This window comes from Schistocerca piceifrons, unplaced genomic scaffold, assembly GCF_021461385.2.
Source record: "Schistocerca piceifrons isolate TAMUIC-IGC-003096 unplaced genomic scaffold, iqSchPice1.1 HiC_scaffold_1632, whole genome shotgun sequence".
Lineage (NCBI taxonomy): Eukaryota > Metazoa > Arthropoda > Insecta > Orthoptera > Acrididae > Schistocerca > Schistocerca piceifrons.
This window is the reverse complement of record NW_025727493.1, coordinates 135,865-150,960: the sequence shown is the minus strand read 5'-3', so window position 1 is coordinate 150,960 and position 15,096 is coordinate 135,865.

Below are 15,096 nucleotides of genomic sequence, written 5' to 3'. Positions count from 1 at the left end.
TCAATAAGAAGGTCCAAGGGATACAGAAAACCTGAGGTGAAGCATCGGAATCTATAACTAGTGTCACAGGAATGGTTCAAAACATAGACTCTAGGAAGAGTCAGTGTTCTTCTACTTAAGTCGGCATTGTGCCTTTTTTATTTAATTCCGATGCAATTTCTGTATTTCATCGTAAATAAGAAGGTCCAAGGTATATAGTAAACCTGGAGTGAAGCATCGGAATCTATAACTTGTGTCACAGGAATGGTTCAAAACATAGACAGTAAGAAGAGTCAGTCTTCTTGTACTTAAGTCGGCATTGTGCCTTTTTTATTTAATTTCGATGCAATTTCTGTGTTTGATCGTCAATAAGAAGGTCCAAGGGATACAGTAAACCTGGAGTGAAGCATCGGAATCTATAACTAGTGTCACAGGAATGGTTCAAAACATAGTCAGTAAGAAGAGTCAGTGTTCTTGTACTTAAGTCGGCATTGTGCCTTTTGTATTTAATTCCGATGCAATTTCCGTGTTTCATCGTCAATACGAAGTTTCAAGGGATACAGTAAACCTGAAGTGAAGCATCGGAATCTATAACTAGTGTCACAGGAATGGTTCAAAACATAGTCAGTAAGAAGAGCACAGTCTTCTTGTACTAAGTCGGCATTGTGCCCTTTGTATTTAATTCCGATGCAATTTCTGTGTTTCATCGTCAATAAGAAGGTCCAAGGGATACAGTAAACCTGGAGTGAAACATCAGAATCTATAACTAGTGTCACATGAATGGTTCAAAACATAGACAGTAAGAAGAGTCAGTCTTCTTGTACTTCATTCGGCATTGTGCCTTTTGTATTTAATTCCGATGAAATATCTGTGTTTCATCGTCAATAAGAAGGTCAGAGGGATACAGTAAACCTCAAGTGAAGCATCGAATCTATAACTAGTGTCACAGGAATGGTTCAAAACATAGACAGTAGGAAGAAACAGTCTTCTTGTACTTAAGTCGCCATTGTGGCTTTTGTATTTAATTCCGATGCAATTTCTGTGTTTCATCGTCAAAAAGAAGGTCCAACGGATACAGTAAACCTGGAGTGAAGCATCGGAGTCTATAACTAGTGTCACAGGAATGGTTCAAAACATAGTCAGTGAGAAGAGTCAGTCTTCTTGTACTAAAGTCGGCATTGTGCCTTTTGTATTTAATTCCGATGCAATTTCTGTGTTTCATCTTCAATAAGAAGGTCCAAGGGATACAGTGAACCTGGAGTGAAGCATCGGAATCTATAACTAGTGTCACAGGAATGGTTCAAAACATCGACAGTAAGAAGAGTCAGTCTTCTTGTACTTAATTCGGCATTGAGCCTTTTGTATTTAATTCCAATGCAATTTCTGTGTTTCATCGTCAATATGAAGGTCAGAGGGATACAGTAAGTCTGAAGTGAAGCATCGGATTCTATAACTAGTGTCACAGGAATGGTTCAAAGCATAGACAGTAAGATGAGTCAGTCTTCTTGTACTAGAGTCGGCATTGTGCCTTATTTATTTAATTCCGATGCAATTTCTGTGTTTCATCGTCAATAAGAAGGTCCAAGGGATACAGTAAACCTAGAGTGAAGCATCGGAATCTACTACTAGTGTCACAGGAATGGTTCAAATAATAGACAGTAAGAAGAGTCAATCTTCTTGTACTTAATTCGGCATTGTGCCTTTTGTATTTAATCCCGACGCAATTTCTATGTTTCATCGTCAATAAGAACGTCAGAGGGATACAGTAAATCTGAAGTGAAGCATCGGAATCTATAACTTGTGTCACAGGAATGGTTCAAATCATAGTCAGTGAGAAGAGTCAGTCTTCTTGTACTAAAGTCGGCATTGTGCCTTTAGTATCTAATTCCTATGCAATTTCTGTGTTTCATCGTCAATAAGAAGGTCCAAGGGATACAGTAAACCTGCAGTGAAGCATCGGAATCTAAAACTAGTGTCACAGGAATGGTTCAAATCATAGACACTAAGAAGAGTCAGTCTTCTTGTACTTAATTCGGCACTGTGCCTTTTGGATTTAATTCCGATGCAATTTCTGTGTTTCATCGTCAATAAGAAGGTCAGAGGGATACAGTAAACCTGAAGTGAAGCATCTGAGTCTATATCTAGTGACACAGGAATGGATCAAAACATAGTCAGTAAGAAGAGTCAGTCTTCTTGTACTTAAGTCGGCATTGTGCCTTTTGTATTTAATTCCGATGCAATTTCTGTGTTTCATCGTCAATACGAAGTTCCAAGGGATACAGTAAACCTGAAGTGAAGCATCGGAATCTATAACTAGTGTCACAGGAATGGTTCAAAACATAGTCAGTAAGAAGAGCACAGTCTTCTTGTACTAAGTCGGCATTGTGCCCTTTGTATTTAATTCCGATGCAATTTCTGTGTTTCATCGTCAATAAGAAGGTCCAAGGGATACAGTAAACCTGGAGTGAAACATCAGAATCTATAACTAGTGTCACATGAATGGTTCAAAACATAGACAGTAAGAAGAGTCAGTCTTCTTGTACTTCATTCGGCATTGTGCCTTTTGTATTTAATTCCGATGAAATTTCTGTGTTTCATCGTCAATAAGAAGGTCAGAGGGATACAGTAAACCTCAAGTGAAGCATCGGAATCTATAACTAGTGTCACAGGAATGGTTCAAATTATAGTCAGTAAGAACAGTCAGTCTTCTTGTACTTATGTCGGCATTGTGCCTTTTGTATTTAATTCCGATGCAATTTCTGTGTTTCATCGTCATTAAGGAGGTCCAAGGGATACAGTAAACCTGACGTGAAGCATCGGAATCTATAACTAGTGTCACAGGAATGGTTCAAAACATAGACAGTAGGAAGAGTCAGTCTTGTTGTACTTAAGTCGGCATTGTGCCTTTTTATTTAATTCCGATGCAATTTCTGTGCTTCATCGTCAATATGAAGGTCAGAGGGATACAGTAAATTTGTAGTGAAGCATCGGAATCTACAACTAGTGTCACAGGAATGGTTATAAACATAGACAGTAGGAAGAAACAGTCTTCTTGTACTTAAGTCGCCATTGTGGCTTTTGTATTTAATTCCGATGCAATTTCTGTGTTTCATCGTCAAAAAGAAGGTCCAACGGATACAGTAAACCTGGAGTGAAGCATCGGAGTCTATAACTAGTGTCACAGGAATGGTTCAAAACATCGACAGTAAGAAGAGTCAGTCTTCTTGTAATTAATTCGGCATTGAGCCTTTAGTATGTAATTCCAATGCAATTTCTGTGTTTCATCGTCAATATGATGGTCAGAGGGATACAGTAAATCTGAAGTGAAGCATCGGAATCTATAACTAGTGTCACAGGAATGGGTCAAAACATAGTCAGTAAGAAGAGTCAGTGTTCTTGTACTTAAGTCGGCATTGTGCCTTTTGTATTTAATTCCGATGCAATATCTGTGTTTCATCGTCAATAAGAAGGTCCAAGGGATACAGTAAACCTGAAGTGAAGCATCAGAATCTATAACTAGTGCTACAGGAATGGTTCAAAACATAGTCAGTAAGAAGAGTCAGTCTTCTTGTACTAAGTCGGCATTGTGCCTTTCGTATTTAATTCCGATGCAATTTCTGTGTTTCATCGTCAATAAGAAGGTCCAAGGGATACAGTGAACCTGAAGTGAAGCACCGTAATCTATAACTAGTGTCACATGAATGGTTCAAAACATAGTCAGTAAGAAGAGTCAGTCTTCTTGTACTTAAGTCGGCATTGTGCCCTTTGTATTTAATTCCGATGCAATTTCTGTGTTTCATCGTCAATAAGAAGGTCCAAGGGATACAGTAAACCTGGAGTGAAACATCAGAATCTATAACTAGTGTCACATGAATGGTTCAAAACATAGACAGTAAGAAGAGTCAGTCTTCTTGTACTTAATTCGGCATTGTGCCTTTTGTATTTAATCCCGACGCAATTTCTATGTTTCATCGTCAATAAGAACGTCAGAGGGATACAGTAAATCTGAAGTGAAGCATCGGAATCTATAACTTGTGTCACAGGAATGGTTCAAAACATAGTCAGTGAGAAGAGTCAGTCTTCTTGTACTAAAGTCGGCATTGTGCCTTTAGTATCTAATTCCTATGCAATTTCTGTGTTTCATCGTCAATAAGAAGGTCCAAGGGATACAGTAAACCTGCAGTGAAGCATCGGAATCTAAAACTAGTGTCACAGGAATGGTTCAAATCATAGACACTAAGAAGAGTCAGTCTTCTTGTACTTAATTCGGCACTGTGCCTTTTGGATTTAATTCCGATGCAATTTCTGTGTTTCATCGTCAATAAGAAGGTCAGAGGGATACAGTAAACCTGAAGTGAAGCATCTGAATCTATATCTAGTGACACAGGAATGGTTCAAAACATAGTCAGTAAGAAGAGTCAGTCTTCTTGTACTTAATTCGGCACTGTGCCTTTTGGATTTAATTCCGATGCAATTTCTGTGTTTCATCGTCAATAAGAAGGTCAGAGGGATACAGTAAACCTGAAGTGAAGCATCTGAATCTATATCTAGTGACACAGGAATGGTTCAAAACATAGTCAGTAAGAAGAGTCAGTCTTCTTGTACTAAAGTCGGCATTGTGCCTTTTGTATTTAATTCCGATGCAATTTCTGAGACTCATCGTCAATAAGAAGGTCGAAGGGATACAGTAAACCTGGAGTGAAGCTTCGGAATCTATAACAAGTGTCACAGGGATGGTTCAAAACATAGACAATAAGAAGAGTCAGTATTCTTGCACTTCAGTCGGCATTGTGCCTTTTGTATTTCATTCCGATGCTATTTCTGTGTTTCGTCTCCAATAAGAACGTCCAAGGGATACAGTAAACCTGCAGTGAAGCATCAGAGTCTATAACTAGTGCCACAGGAGTGGTTCAAAACATAGTCGTTAAGAAGAGACAGTCTTCTTGTACTTAAGTCGGCATTGTGCTTTTGTATTTAATTCCGAAGCAATTTCTGTGTTTCATCGTCAATAAGAAGGTCCAAGGGATACAGAAAACCTGAGGTGAAGCATCGGAATCTATAACTAGTGTCACAGGAATGGTTCAAAACATAGACTCTAGGAAGAGTCAGTGTTCTTCTACTTAAGTCGGCATTGTGCCTTTTTTATTTAATTCCGATGCAATTTCTGTATTTCATCGTAAATAAGAAGGTCCAAGGTATATAGTAAACCTGGAGTGAAGCATCGGAATCTATAACTTGTGTCACAGGAATGGTTCAAAACATAGACAGTAAGAAGAGTCAGTCTTCTTGTACTTAAGTCGGCATTGTGCCTTTTTTATTTAATTTCGATGCAATTTCTGTGTTTGATCGTCAATAAGAAGGTCCAAGGGATACAGTAAACCTGGAGTGAAGCATCGGAATCTATAACTAGTGTCACAGGAATGGTTCAAAACATAGTCAGTAAGAAGAGTCAGTGTTCTTGTACTTAAGTCGGCATTGTGCCTTTTGTATTTAATTCCGATGCAATTTCTGTGTTTCATCGTCAATACGAAGTTTCAAGGGATACAGTAAACCTGAAGTGAAGCATCGGAATCTATAACTAGTGTCACAGGAATGGTTCAAAACATAGTCAGTAAGAAGAGCACAGTCTTCTTGTACTAAGTCGGCATTGTGCCCTTTGTATTTAATTCCGATGCAATTTCTGTGTTTCATCGTCAATAAGAAGGTCCAAGGGATACAGTAAACCTGGAGTGAAACATCAGAATCTATAACTAGTGTCACATGAATGGTTCAAAACATAGACAGTAAGAAGAGTCAGTCTTCTTGTACTTCATTCGGCATTGTGCCTTTTGTATTTAATTCCGATGAAATATCTGTGTTTCATCGTCAATAAGAAGGTCAGAGGGATACAGTAAACCTCAAGTGAAGCATCGAATCTATAACTAGTGTCACAGGAATGGTTCAAAACATAGACAGTAGGAAGAAACAGTCTTCTTGTACTTAAGTCGCCATTGTGGCTTTTGTATTTAATTCCGATGCAATTTCTGTGTTTCATCGTCAAAAAGAAGGTCCAACGGATACAGTAAACCTGGAGTGAAGCATCGGAGTCTATAACTAGTGTCACAGGAATGGTTCAAAACATAGTCAGTGAGAAGAGTCAGTCTTCTTGTACTAAAGTCGGCATTGTGCCTTTTGTATTTAATTCCGATGCAATTTCTGTGTTTCATCTTCAATAAGAAGGTCCAAGGGATACAGTGAACCTGGAGTGAAGCATCGGAATCTATAACTAGTGTCACAGGAATGGTTCAAAACATCGACAGTAAGAAGAGTCAGTCTTCTTGTACTTAATTCGGCATTGAGCCTTTTGTATTTAATTCCAATGCAATTTCTGTGTTTCATCGTCAATATGAAGGTCAGAGGGATACAGTAAGTCTGAAGTGAAGCATCGGATTCTATAACTAGTGTCACAGGAATGGTTCAAAGCATAGACAGTAAGATGAGTCAGTCTTCTTGTACTAGAGTCGGCATTGTGCCTTGTTTATTTAATTCCGATGCAATTTCTGTGTTTCATCGTCAATAAGAAGGTCCAAGGGATACAGTAAACCTAGAGTGAAGCATCGGAATCTACTACTAGTGTCACAGGAATGGTTCAAATAATAGACAGTAAGAAGAGTCAATCTTCTTGTACTTAATTCGGCATTGTGCCTTTTGTATTTAATCCTGACGCAATTTCTATGTTTCATCGTCAATAAGAACGTCAGAGGGATACAGTAAATCTGAAGTGAAGCATCGGAATCTATAACTTGTGTCACAGGAATGGTTCAAATCATAGTCAGTGAGAAGAGTCAGTCTTCTTGTACTAAAGTCGGCATTGTGCCTTTAGTATCTAATTCCTATGCAATTTCTGTGTTTCATCGTCAATAAGAAGGTCCAAGGGATACAGTAAACCTGCAGTGAAGCATCGGAATCTAAAACTAGTGTCACAGGAATGGTTCAAATCATAGACACTAAGAAGAGTCAGTTTTCTTGTACTTAATTCGGCACTGTGCCTTTTGGATTTAATTCCGATGCAATTTCTGTGTTTCATCGTCAATAAGAAGGTCAGAGGGATACAGTAAACCTGAAGTGAAGCATCTGAGTCTATATCTAGTGACACAGGAATGGATCAAAACATAGTCAGTAAGAAGAGTCAGTCTTCTTGTACTTAAGTCGGCATTGTGACTTTTGTATTTAATTCCGATGCAATTTCTGTGTTTCATCGTCAATAAGAAGGTCCAAGGGATACAGTAAATCTGAAGTGAATCATCGGAATCTATAACTAGTGACACAGGAAGGGTTCAAAACATAGTCAGTAAGAAGAGCCAGTCTTCTTGTACTAAAGTCGGCATTCTGCCTTTTGTATGTAATTCCGATGCAATTTCTGTGTTTCATCGTCAATAAGAAGGTCGAAGGGATACAGTAAACCTGGAGTGAAGCTTCGGAATCTATAACAAGTGTCACAGGGATGGTTCAAAACATAGACAATAAGAAGAGTCAGTATTCTTGCACTTCAGTCGGCATTGTGCCTTTTGTATTTCATTCCGATTCTATTTCTGTGTTTCGTCTCCAATAAGAACGTCCAAGGGATACAGTAAACCTGAAGTGAAGCCTCAGAGTCTATAACTAGTGCCACAGGAGTGGTTCAAAACATAGTCTTTAAGAAGAGACAGTCTTCTTGTACTTAAGTCGGCATTGTGCTTTTGTATTTAATTCCGAAGCAATTTCTGTGTTTCATCGTCAATAAGAAGGTCCAAGGGATACAGAAAACCTGAGGTGAAGCATCGGAATCTATAACTAGTGTCACAGGAATGGTTCAAAACATAGACAGTGGGAAGAGTCAGTCTTCTTGTACTTAAGTCGGCATTGTGCCTTTTGTATTTAATTCCGATGCAATTTCTGTGTTTCATCGTCAATACGAAGGTCAGTGGTATACAGTAAACCTGAAGTGAAGCATCGGAATCTATAACTAGTGTCACAGGAATGGTTCAAGACATAGACTCTAGGAAGAGTCAGTGTTCTTGTACTTATGTCGGCATTGTGCCTTTTTTATTTAATTCGGATGCAATTTCTGTATTTCATCGTAAATAAGAAGGTCCAAGGTATATAGTAAACCTGGAGTGAAGCATCGGAATCTATAACTTGTGTCACAGGAATGGTTCAAAACATAGACAGTAAGAAGAGTCAGTCTTCTTGTACTTAAGTTGGCGTTGTGCCTTTTTTATTTAATTTCGATGCAATTTCTGTGTTTCATCGTCAATAAGAAGGTCCAAGGGATACAGTAAACCTGGAGTGAAGCATCGGAATCTATAACTAGTGTCACAGGAATGGTTCAAAACATCGACAGTAAGAAGAGTCAGTCTTCTTGTACTTAATTCGGCATTGAGCCTTTAGTATTTAATTCCAATGCAATTTCTGTGTTGCATCGTCAATATGATGGTCACAGGGATACAGTAAATCTGAAGTGAAGCATCGGAATCTATAACGAGTGTCTCAGGAATGGTTCAAAACATAGTCAGTAAGAAGAGTCAGTGTTCTTGTACTTAAGTCGGCATTGTGCCTTTTGTATTTAATTCCGATGCAATTTCTGTGTTTCATCGTCAATAAGAAGGTCCAAGGGATACAGTAAACCTGAAGTGAAGCATCAGAATCTGTAACTAGTGGTACAGGAATGGTTCAAAACATAGTCAGTAAGAAGAGCACAGTCTTCTTGTACTAAATCGGCATTGTGCCCTTTGTATTTAATTCCGATGCAATTTCTGTGTTTCATCGTCAATAAGAAGGTCCAAGGGATACAGTAAACCGGGAGTGAAACATCAGAATCTATAACTAGTGTCACATGAATGGTTCAAAACATAGACAGTAAGAAGAGTCAGTCTTCTTGTACTTCATTCGGCATTGTGCCTTTTGTATTTAATTCCGATGAAATTTCTGTGTTTCATCGTCAATAAGAAGGTCAGAGGGATACAGTAAACCTCAAGTGAAGCATCGGAATCTATAACTAGTGTCACAGGAATGGTTCAAAACATAGACAGTAGGAAGAAACAGTCTTCTTGTACTTAAGTCGCCATTGTGGCTTTTGTATTTAATTCCGATGCAATTTCTGTGTTTCATCGTCAAAAAGAAGGTCCAACGGATACAGTAAACCTGGAGTGAAGCATCGGAGTCTATAACTAGTGTCACAGGAATGGTTCAAAACATAGTCAGTGAGAAGAGTCAGTCTTCTTGTACTAAAGTCGGCATTGTGCCTTTGTATTTAATTCCGATGCAATTTCTGTGTTTCATCTTCAATAAGAAGGTCCAAGGGATACAGTGAACCTGGAGTGAAGCATCGGAATCTATAACTAGTGTCACAGGAATGGTTCAAAACATCGACAGTAAGAAGAGTCAGTCTTCTTGTACTTAATTCGGCATTGAGCCTTTTGTATTTAATTCCAATGCAATTTCTGTGTTTCATCGTCAATATGAAGGTCAGAGGGATACAGTAAGTCTGAAGTGAAGCATCGGATTCTATAACTAGTGTCACAGGAATGGTTCAAAGCATAGACAGTAAGATGAGTCAGTCTTCTTGTACTAGAGTCGGCATTGTGCCTTATTTATTTAATTCCGATGCAATTTCTGTGTTTCATCGTCAATAAGAAGGTCCAAGGGATACAGTAAACCTAGAGTGAAGCATCGGAATCTACTACTAGTGTCACAGGAATGGTTCAAATAATAGACAGTAAGAAGAGTCAATCTTCTTGTACTTAATTCGGCATTGTGCCTTTTGTATTTAATCCCGACGCAATTTCTATGTTTCATCGTCAATAAGAACGTCAGAGGGATACAGTAAATCTGAAGTGAAGCATCGGAATCTATAACTTGTGTCACAGGAATGGTTCAAATCATAGTCAGTGAGAAGAGTCAGTCTTCTTGTACTAAAGTCGGCATTGTGCCTTTAGTATCTAATTCCTATGCAATTTCTGTGTTTCATCGTCAATAAGAAGGTCCAAGGGATACAGTAAACCTGCAGTGAAGCATCGGAATCTAAAACTAGTGACACAGGAATGGTTCAAATCATAGACACTAAGAAGAGTCAGTCTTCTTGTACTTAATTCGGCACTGTGCCTTTTGGATTTAATTCCGATGCAATTTCTGTGTTTCATCGTCAATAAGAAGGTCAGAGGGATACAGTAAACCTGAAGTGAAGCATCTGAGTCTATATCTAGTGACACAGGAATGGATCAAAACATAGTCAGTAAGAAGAGTCAGTCTTCTTGTACTTAAGTCGGCATTGTGACTTTTGTATTTAATTCCGATGCAATTTCTGTGTTTCATCGTCAATAAGAAGGTCCAAGGGATACAGTAAATCTGAAGTGAATCATCGGAATCTATAACTAGTGACACAGGAAGGGTTCAAAACATAGTCAGTAAGAAGAGCCAGTCTTCTTGTACTAAAGTCGGCATTCTGCCTTTTGTATGTAATTCCGATGCAATTTCTGTGTTTCATCGTCAATAAGAAGGTCGAAGGGATACAGTAAACCTGGAGTGAAGCTTCGGAATCTATAACAAGTGTCACAGGGATGGTTCAAAACATAGACAATAAGAAGAGTCAGTATTCTTGCACTTCAGTCGGCATTGTGCCTTTTGTATTTCATTCCGATTCTATTTCTGTGTTTCGTCTCCAATAAGAACGTCCAAGGGATACAGTAAACCTGAAGTGAAGCCTCAGAGTCTATAACTAGTGCCACAGGAGTGGTTCAAAACATAGTCGTTAAGAAGAGACAGTCTTCTTGTACTTAAGTCGGCATTGTGCTTTTGTATTTAATTCCGAAGCAATTTCTGTGTTTCATCGTCAATAAGAAGGTCCAAGGGATACAGAAAACCTGAGGTGAAGCATCGGAATCTATAACTAGTGTCACAGGAATGGTTCAAAACATAGACAGTGGGAAGAGTCAGTCTTCTTGTACTTAAGTCGGCATTGTGCCTTTTGTATTTAATTCCGATGCAATTTCTGTGTTTCATCGTCAATACGAAGGTCAGTGGTATACAGTAAACCTGAAGTGAAGCATCGGAATCTATAACTAGTGTCACAGGAATGGTTCAAAACATAGACTCTAGGAAGAGTCAGTGTTCTTGTACTTAAGTCGGCATTGTGCCTTTTTTATTTAATTCGGATGCAATTTCTGTATTTCATCGTAAATAAGAAGGTCCAAGGTATATAGTAAACCTGGAGTGAAGCATCGGAATCTATAACTTGTGTCACAGGAATGGTTCAAAACATAGACAGTAAAAAGAGTCAGTCTTCTTGTACTTAAGTTGGCATTGTGCCTTTTTTATTTAATTTCGATGCAATTTCTGTGTTTCATCGTCAATAAGAAGGTCCAAGGGATACAGTAAACCTGGAGTGAAGCATCGGAATCTATAACTAGTGTCACAGGAATGGTTCAAAACATCGACAGTAAGAAGAGTCAGTCTTCTTGTACTTAATTCGGCATTGAGCCTTTAGTATTTAATTCCAATGCAATTTCTGTGTTGCATCGTCAATATGATGGTCACAGGGATACAGTAAATCTGAAGTGAAGCATCGGAATCTATAACGAGTGTCACAGGAATGGTTCAAAACATAGTCAGTAAGAAGAGTCAGTGTTCTTGTACTTAAGTCGGCATTGTGCCTTTTGTATTTAATTCCGATGCAATTTCTGTGTTTCATCGTCAATAAGAAGGTCCAAGGGATACAGTAAACCTGAAGTGAAGCATCAGAATCTGTAACTAGTGGTACAGGAATGGTTCAAAACATAGTCAGTAAGAAGAGCACAGTCTTCTTGTACTAAATCGGCATTGTGCCCTTTGTATTTAATTCCGATGCAATTTCTGTGTTTCATCGTCAATAAGAAGGTCCAAGGGATACAGTAAACCGGGAGTGAAACATCAGAATCTATAACTAGTGTCACATGAATGGTTCAAAACATAGACAGTAAGAAGAGTCAGTCTTCTTGTACTTCATTCGGCATTGTCCCTTTTGTATTTAATTCCGATGAAATTTCTGTGTTTCATCGTCAATAAGAAGGTCAGAGGGATACAGTAAACCTCAAGTGAAGCATCGGAATCTATAACTAGTGTCACAGGAATGGTACAAAACATTGTCAGTAAGAAGAGTCAGTCTTGTTGTACGTAAGTCGGCATTGTGCCTTTTGTATTTATTTCCGATGCAATTTCTGTGTTTCACCGTCAATAAGAAGGTCCAAGGGATACAGTAAACCTGAAGTGAAGCACCGGAATCTATAACTAGTGTCACAGGAATGGTTCAAATTATAGTCAGTAAGAACAGTCAGTCTTCTTGTACTTATGTCGGCATTGTGCCTTTTGTATATAATTCCGATGCAATTTCTGTGTTTCATCGTCATTAAGGAGGTCCAAGGGATACAGTAAACCTGACGTGAAGCATCGGAATCTATAACTAGTGTCACAGGAATGGTTCAAAACATAGACAGTAGGAAGAGTCAGTCTTGTTGTACTTAAGTCGGCATTGTGCTTTTTTTTATTTTATTCCGATGCAATTTCTGTGCTTCATCGTCAATATGAAGGTCAGAGGGATACAGTAAATTTGTAGTGAAGCATCGGAATCTACAACTAGTGTCACAGGAATGGTCCAAACCATAGACAGTAGGAAGAAACAGTCTTATTGTACTTAAGTCGCCATTGTGGCTTTTGTATTTAATTCCGATGCAATTTCTGTGTTTCATCGTCAAAAAGAAGGTCCAACGGATACAGTAAACCTGGAGTGAAGCATCGGAGTCTATAACTAGTGTCACAGGAATGGTTCAAAACATCGACAGTAAGAAGAGTCAGTCTTCTTGTACTTAATTCGGCATTGAGTGTTTAGTATTTAATTCCAATGCAATTTCTGTGTTTCATCGTCAATATGATGGTCAGAGGGATACAGTAAATCTGAAGTGAAGCATCGGAATCTATAACTAGTGTCACAGGAATGGTTCAAAACATAGTCAGTAAGAAGAGTCAGTATTCTTGCACTTCAGTCGGCATTGTGCCTTTTGTATTTCATTCCGATGCTATTTCTGTGTTTCGTCTCCAATAAGAACGTCCAAGGGATACAGTAAACCTGCAGTGAAGCATCAGAGTCTATAACTAGTGCCACAGGAGTGGTTCAAAACATAGTCGTTAAGAAGAGACAGTCTTCTTGTACTTAAGTCGGCATTGTGCTTTTGTATTTAATTCCGAAGCAATTTCTGTGTTTCATCGTCAATAAGAAGGTCCAAGGGATACAGAAAACCTGAGGTGAAGCATCGGAATCTATAACTAGTGTCACAGGAATTGTTCAAAACATAGTCAGTAAGAAGAGTCAGTCTTCTTGTACTTTACTCGGCATTGTGCCTTTTTTATTTAATTTCGATGCAATTTCTGTGTTTGATCGTCAATAAGAAGGTCCAAGGGATACAGTAAACCTGGAGTGAAGCATCGGAATCTATAACTAGTGTCACAGGAATGGTTCAAAACATAGTCAGTAAGAAGAGTCAGTGTTCTTGTACTTAAGTCGGCATTGTGCCTTTTGTATTTAATTCCGATGCAATTTCTGTGTTTCATCGTCAATACGAAGTTCCAAGGGATACAGTAAACCTGAAGTGAAGCATCAGAATCTATAACTAGTGGTACAGGAATGGTTCAAAACATAGTCAGTAAGAAGAGCACAGTCTTCTTGTACTAAGTCGGCATTGTGCCCTTTGTATTTAATTCCGATGCAATTTCTGTGTTTCATCGTCAATAAGAAGGTCCAAGGGATACAGTAAACCTGGAGTGAAACATCAGAATCTATAACTAGTGTCACATGAATGGTTCAAAACATAGACAGTAAGAAGAGTCAGTCTTCTTGTACTTCATTCGGCATTGTGCCTTTTGTATTTAATTCCGATGAAATTTCTGTGTTTCATCGTCAATAAGAAGGTCAGAGGGATACAGTAAACCTCAAGTGAAGCATCGGAATCTATAACTAGTGTCACAGGAATGGTTCAAATTATAGTCAGTAAGAACAGTCAGTCTTCTTGTACTTATGTCGGCATTGTGCCTTTTGTATTTAATTCCGATGCAATTTCTGTGTTTCATCGTCATTAAGGAGGTCCAAGGGATACAGTAAACCTGACGTGAAGCATCGGAATCTATAACTAGTGTCACAGGAATGGTTCAAAACATAGACAGTAGGAAGAGTCAGTCTTGTTGTACTTAAGTCGGCATTGTGCCTTTTTATTTAATTCCGATGCAATTTCTGTGCTTCATCGTCAATATGAAGGTCAGAGGGATACAGTAAATTTGTAGTGAAGCATCGGAATCTACAACTAGTGTCACAGGAATGGTTATAAACATAGACAGTAGGCAGAAACAGTCTTCTTGTACTTAAGTCGCCATTGTGGCTTTTGTATTTAATTCCGATGCAATTTCTGTGTTTCATCGTCAAAAAGAAGGTCCAACGGATACAGTAAACCTGGAGTGAAGCATCGGAGTCTATAACTAGTGTCACAGGAAAGGTTCAAAACATCGACAGTAAGAAGAGTCAGTCTTCTTGTAATTAATTCGGCATTGAGCCTTTAGTATTTAATTCCAATGCAATTTCTGTGTTTCATCGTCAATATGATGGTCAGAGGGATACAGTAAATCTGAAGTGAAGCATCGGAATCTATAACTAGTGTCACAGGAATGGGTCAAAACATAGTCAGTAAGAAGAGTCAGTGTTCTTGTACTTAAGTCGGCATTGTGCCTTTTGTATTTAATTACGATGCAATTTCTGTGTTTCATCGTCAATAAGAAGGTCCAAGGGATACAGTAAACCTGAAGTGAAGCATCAGAATCTATAACTAGTGGTACAGGAATGGTTCAAAACATAGTCAGTAAGAAGAGTCAGTCTTCTTGTACTAAGTCGGCATTGTGCCTTTCGTATTTAATTCCGATGCAATTTCTGTGTTTCATCGTCAATAAGAAGGTCCAAGGGATACAGTGAACCTGAAGTGAAGCACCGTAATCTATAACTAGTGTCACATGAATGGTTCAAAACATAGTCAGTAAGAAGAGTCAGTCTTCTTGTACTTAAGTCGGCATTGTGCCCTTTGTATT